Genomic DNA, 6,000 nt, shown 5'->3' with positions numbered 1-6,000 from the left:
GTATTCAGCGGGTAGTTGATGAGCCCAACTGCTGTATCTGGTGGGATGTTTGACCCATCTTTCTCTGTAATTTTAACTCTGAGATGAAGCAGCGGTCGCTTAAATCGAGGTACTTTTCACCGTCTCCAGGTATGTAAAATTCAATCGGGGAGGAGTCCGGAAAGTGCTGATAACGGCTGGTAATCTTGATATTTTTTATCCCTCTACGGATAATTGTGTCATGGGAGCTGAAAAGAGGTCCAGCTCGGCCAGGGTACACTCTGCCGATTTCTGATGTAAGAGGGCCATTGTTTGCAACGTTAAAATATGTCGGAGCTCTGTGCAGATCTCCTTCTCTTCGGAGCTGCCTCCTGACTGATTTGTTCGCTTTAGCAGGCTGGCGCTTTTTAAATGCAGCGAAACAACCCTCTCACCTGGCGGAGCGCTTCCTTGCTCTACGTGGATAAGACCATAATACCGCGGCGCCTCTCTTGATTTTTGTTCTCGCAGTTTCCCCATAAATCCTTTCACTGCATCTGATGCAATGTTTGTAGCGGTTGTTTTAAGATGCGGTTTTGCTACAGCGAAACCTTTTCTTAGCAGAGGGGCTACAAGCGAAAACAGCTTTGAAAATATTGAGCCTATACACCGACCGTACATAACCGAGCTCCATAAAAACGGGTAACGCGACCCCTACTTGACCTTCATAGTAGGCCACAAACGGGCGTGGTCTTCTTTGATATGAAGCATCTTACAAAGAACGTTGCAACTGGTTTAAAGTGTAGTTTCACAATTGCTTTTCCAAAACAAAATCCACGGGTTTGTTTGCGATCTGTTTTAATTTCGATGCGTATGTTTTGATGTAATTTTTCGATAGCCGCATATAATGGAGTGTATGGAAACCAATGTTCGTTATGTCACCAAAGTCACCTTACATATTCACGACAACGGCAGCGGTGAGTAACTGTCGCCAACCGCTTGATACTGAATGATATCCCTGATAGACAAACAGGTTATATATGCCTGCGTTTAAATCACAAGGATATGTAGATGGCCGTTTGATAGCTAGCCCACCATTCATTAACTTTCAGACCGAGACGTAAGCCAGAGGGGGGTACGCTTTTGATTTTGTAAAGACCGTCGCCTTTGAAGTCAATCCGCTTGATCCGCTTGTTGAAAGAGGCGTCAAAGGAGGCATCATATTTTTAACCGGCGGACCAGGTATTCCAGGAGATCTTTAGGACGCATTATAGTACGCCTCTGTTAAATTTTACACTCACCAAGGGCTGAGGCTCATCGGTCACTCGATTCAGTTCAAAATAGGATGAATCTGCCGGGTAAATTATACCACACGCGGGGATATATGATTTCGTGATAGGCCCACCAACCATTCGCCAGCAAGTTCAATCGGTTTTGCCAAATCGATTGTGTAACAACTGCTAGTATTACTTTTAAATATTTCTTACTGGCGTTGAAAGGCAGAGTCACATAAAAGCCCCTCAGAGGCGTGTGTGTTCCATGATTCTCTATTGAGTGCGAAGTGATGGACCGGTCTTTGTACACAGAGGTTTTATATACCGAACACATCAGCCAATTTAACCCAGCTGTTAAATTTTGTCGGCCAGTTTTTCCATTGCACAAAAGCCTGTTTTCTCCCCTTGACAGCGGCGTTTTAGGATTTTTTCCACTTGAAACATTTTGTTGCGGCCATTTTTACTTTTGCATCTCTGCTTTCATAAAATGACCCCGCGACAGGCTCCGCCGTCATAGTCTACTAATTTATATACTGGAGGTGTAATGGGAATACGTCTCGTTACTGTAAAGACTTCGTCCGTAAAACTCTGCTCGTATTTTTTATCGAAAACGCCTCTCACTTTCGACAGACGGACCAGATCTCCTTTCTTAAAAGCCATCTTTATTTTATTCCCGCGACGAGGCAAAGGTGCCGTACAGATTGTGGAACACTTGATCGGTGTTCTCCGCGTGACCTCCATAGGAGTCATTTTAATAGAGGTGTGATAACTGTTATTATAACTCTGTACCAGGTCTGGTAAGACGTCGGTATCGCCTGGTGTTGTGAGCAGTAAAATATTTATACATGCGAAGTTTTCAGAGTGCGGTTATAACGCCAACAACCGACGCTTTAAGCACTCACCGTCCCTAAAATGTTTGATGTTGTGTTTCTTCATCAGAGTCTCAAATTTCTTGTTGAAAAACTCCTTTTTCCGGCATCCGCTTGTAGCTTTAGAGGGTATTAAACTTTCTTGAAAACACCGATTGAAATGCTTTACCACTTCCGTAGGCAGTCTTCCTCTTCAACGCGACGCATATATGCTTTTTCGAAATACATCTATGACGGTCAGTAAATAATTAAACTATTATGTTCTGCCAAGGCTTGCATGTCACAGAGATCGGGCTTGGAATTGATTTAAAGGCTTAGTAACAAACACTCGGTTTCTCTTGAAATGTACTCTGGCAGGCTTACAATGTATAAGCATCTTGCTCTGCTAAAAAAATCCTAACTTCCTGAACACTGACATTTTCGGCCAGTCTCATCCTTTACACCCCTGACGGAGTCGCTTTTACACCTCCATAGCTGGCTGGATTTAGAGGATCGTAATACACTTTTTCCATCACACGCTTCTGCCATCCTTTCCTCTGAGACCTCAACAGTTCTCTAAGACATCCATATGCGAAGAATGAGTCTTTATTCATTTTCTTTTCTTTTTTTTCCCTTTATTTACAAAAGATTGTAGATACAACATGTCATTCAAGTTTTGTTGAAAAGAAATATTCAAGGATACACACTGGATTACATATGTTAAAAAACACTGTGATATTTTGTTGAAAAGAAAAATACAATTCTTAAAACAGATATAAAGATAAAAAAGAAATATTCAAAGATACATGCAGGTTACATATGTTTAAAAGTAAATGTCACGCATTTAAAACGTGGATTTTTTTTTTTTGGTTTTGTTTTCCGCTCTAAATATGGTAAAATATAACTCTTATGAGTCCTCATAACACTCGTGACCAAACGCAGTTGGAAGATTTTCACAGAATCCTGACCAATCAAATTGTCGTATATCTCGTGATGGGATCAAAGATCTTCTTTGCTAGTTTCAGTTCATGTAGTAGCGCCCGCCCTGCTACCATGCGCACTCTGGAAATCTTCCTGTTTCGAGGTGCGCGTAACGAACAGACGCTGAATAGCTGGAATGAAACGAGGTGTTAGTGAGTCTTTTCATCAAACGATAGAAGTTGTCCCCCGCAAAAGTTTGTCGAGCCAATGCTTCCAGGTAGTCATGCCTCTGGCTCGGATGCTCAATCGCATCCATGACACAGAGCCCCGCCTGTCTTTGTGTATAATCAAGTTGAGAAGGTGAAAACGGCTGATTTGACGGTACGATGAGGACAGAAGATACCCACCCATCGGGTCTCATCTTCCTGGCAGTCCTCCTGTTTGTCCGGATTAGGCTTTCGTGGCTCTCCTGAGCATCTGGAGTGGGCTCTCTCCTCCTCCATCTCATCCTCCTTCCTCTTCCTCCACTGAGGAAGGAGGACTCTAATCTTCCTCACCTCAATTCTCTTCTCCGACTCTGAATCGGCCCTCCAATGACTCCTCGCGCCCACACAGCCTCCTCACAGACCACTCTCTTAGGCAGGGTTTCCCCTCAGATTGATCGTCCTGAGGCATGTCAAATGTCTCGTGACTCTGTATAGCAGCATACCAGCGTCAGCCCCATAATCGCATAATCCACCCCTTGTCTGTCTCGGGGAGGGCGCGGGCGGGCTCAGAGGTCATGCCGCCCGCCTGTCTCTTGAGGAGGCTAAGAGGACCCGCTGTGTGTGTTTTGTGGTCCAGTGCGGGTCTCTTTGTTGGCTGAGCTCCAACATTGTTGTACCTCTTCTTTGTTCCCTCGCTGAACATCTTACCACGTTCCGTCACCGTCTGCTTCAGTCTTTATACTCATTGTATGCGTGGTTAATAAAATTCTGAACGGGCGTGAAGTTTGGAAACTTCTGGAAAAGTGAGAGGTGTGGTGGCGCTGGTTAAAAAATTCAAAAGAAAAAAAATTCAAAGGTTTAGAGTTTTTTCACAACCAGTGGTATTTCCACCACGTTGCGAAGAGGATTGGTCAATCTATCCCCACTTCCATCAATCCTTGTCAGCCATTCCAATGTTGGTAAGTGCTAACGTTCTTGAATAAGCTTCCACTCTGTATTAAATTTTGTGAAAACAAAGAGGCTCACAGGACCTTGTTCTCGGTCTCTTGGAGAGCAGAAGGGCCTGGAACCACCAGCCCCACGGCTGTGGTAACAGATGGCCATGCTGATCCACAGACGATGTTCATCTTAGGACAGGTCGCTATCGCTGGAATACTCATTCATCGGTGGGATGCTCCCTTATGATGTTGTTATGGCCAACATGTCATACATGTGTGCCTTCTTGTGGTGTCAAATCATGAAATTCAGTGTCTGCAATCAGGTGTTGAACAGTGCAAAATGATGACTACAAGTAACCATAGCAACAATACTAATCAATTACAAACTCCAATGATTGGTTAGGTCAGGTTAGGTTAGCATGGTTGGATACTTGGACTTCCTGTTGCTCTGGTCTTTCCTGTTGCTCTGGTCTACAAAATCATCTGGCCAAAGGACTACAGTTGAAAATTAGCGGCGGCTACAACACTGGCACATTACAGAAATGTTGATTAATGTGTGTTGTCCTTTATAAATAAAGATTAAGAAATAAAGAATAAGGATATCTAATTAACTCTGAAGGACCATGGTTGCACATACATACATACCTACATTGACAAGATTGTCAGTTTAGTTTTACAGGTTTTTTTGATTTGCTTCAACTCGACACTGGGTCACAACTGAAACCACATGTGCAAAACTCTAACTACAGTCTGCATTACCAACAGTCACCTGAGCTTAAACAGTTCACATCAACCTGCAAAACTCATTCCAAGCAACACAACCCTTCACGACGTCTCAAAACAGGCTCAGTGCAACCAAACACTATAAACAATCCTCACTGAGATAACACACACTGTCACTCAGAACACAAGGTACACCAGACTGAATGGAAATCCTGATTTTGCTTACCTACACTATGTTACTGTAATAGATTCAGATAATAGTTCAGAAGTTTTACAAGTTTTTCACCTCCATTACTTTGTGAAAAACAGTAAGTGCACAGTTTTACTATAGTAAAGGAAGTGTTTTTCACATTTTTTTTTTAACTGTGTATGTAACCTCAGACATCTTACCTGGACATATTGGTATCTTATTTATTTTTATATAAAATTTAAAACAAAAAAGTAAGAGGAATTTTGTGTTTGGTGGATTATTTCTCTGTGGTAACAATGCCTTTTGGCAATAAATCTTACACCATTGGAAAGCCTGTTTAGTTCCCTTTCAAATGGTGCCCCATTTGTAAAGAACATGCATTTGTGGGATGAGCAGCAAGCGCAGGTATGTGGGTTCGCCCATGAAACATTTGCCAAATCTTCTCTGCCATTGCCAAACAGGTTATTTTGCTGTTTGCTATTGACACTTGTTTTGAGCTTCTGGTACCCCCAGGTGCTGGCAATCAGGTGCCTGATTGGCACTCTATCCTCAAGATGACAACGCTCACCCCAAAGGCGCGTTTATCAGAGACTACCTCCAGAATGTGGGAGTGGAGAGGATGGAATGGCCTGCCAGCAGTCCTGACCTCAATCCCAATTAACACTTGTGGGATCTGCTTGAAGTGCTGTTGGTGTCAGAGTGACCAACACAACCCGCGTTGGCTGACTTGCGACAAATGCTGGTTGAAGAATGGGATGCCATCCCACAGCAGTGTGTGACCAAGCTGGTGACCAGCAGAGGAGGTGCCAGGCTGTTGTGGCTGTGTATGGTTCTTCCACCGCTACTGAGGCTCCTGTTTGTGAAATGAATATTGTTAAATTGCCAATATGTCTTGTCTCTTCAAACTTCAATTATCCAATCCACCAAACACCAAACGAGATC

The sequence above is a fragment of the Perca fluviatilis genome, chromosome 12, assembly GCF_010015445.1.
Source record: "Perca fluviatilis chromosome 12, GENO_Pfluv_1.0, whole genome shotgun sequence".
NCBI classification, from domain to species: domain Eukaryota; kingdom Metazoa; phylum Chordata; class Actinopteri; order Perciformes; family Percidae; genus Perca; species Perca fluviatilis.
This window is presented reverse-complemented; position numbering follows the sequence as displayed.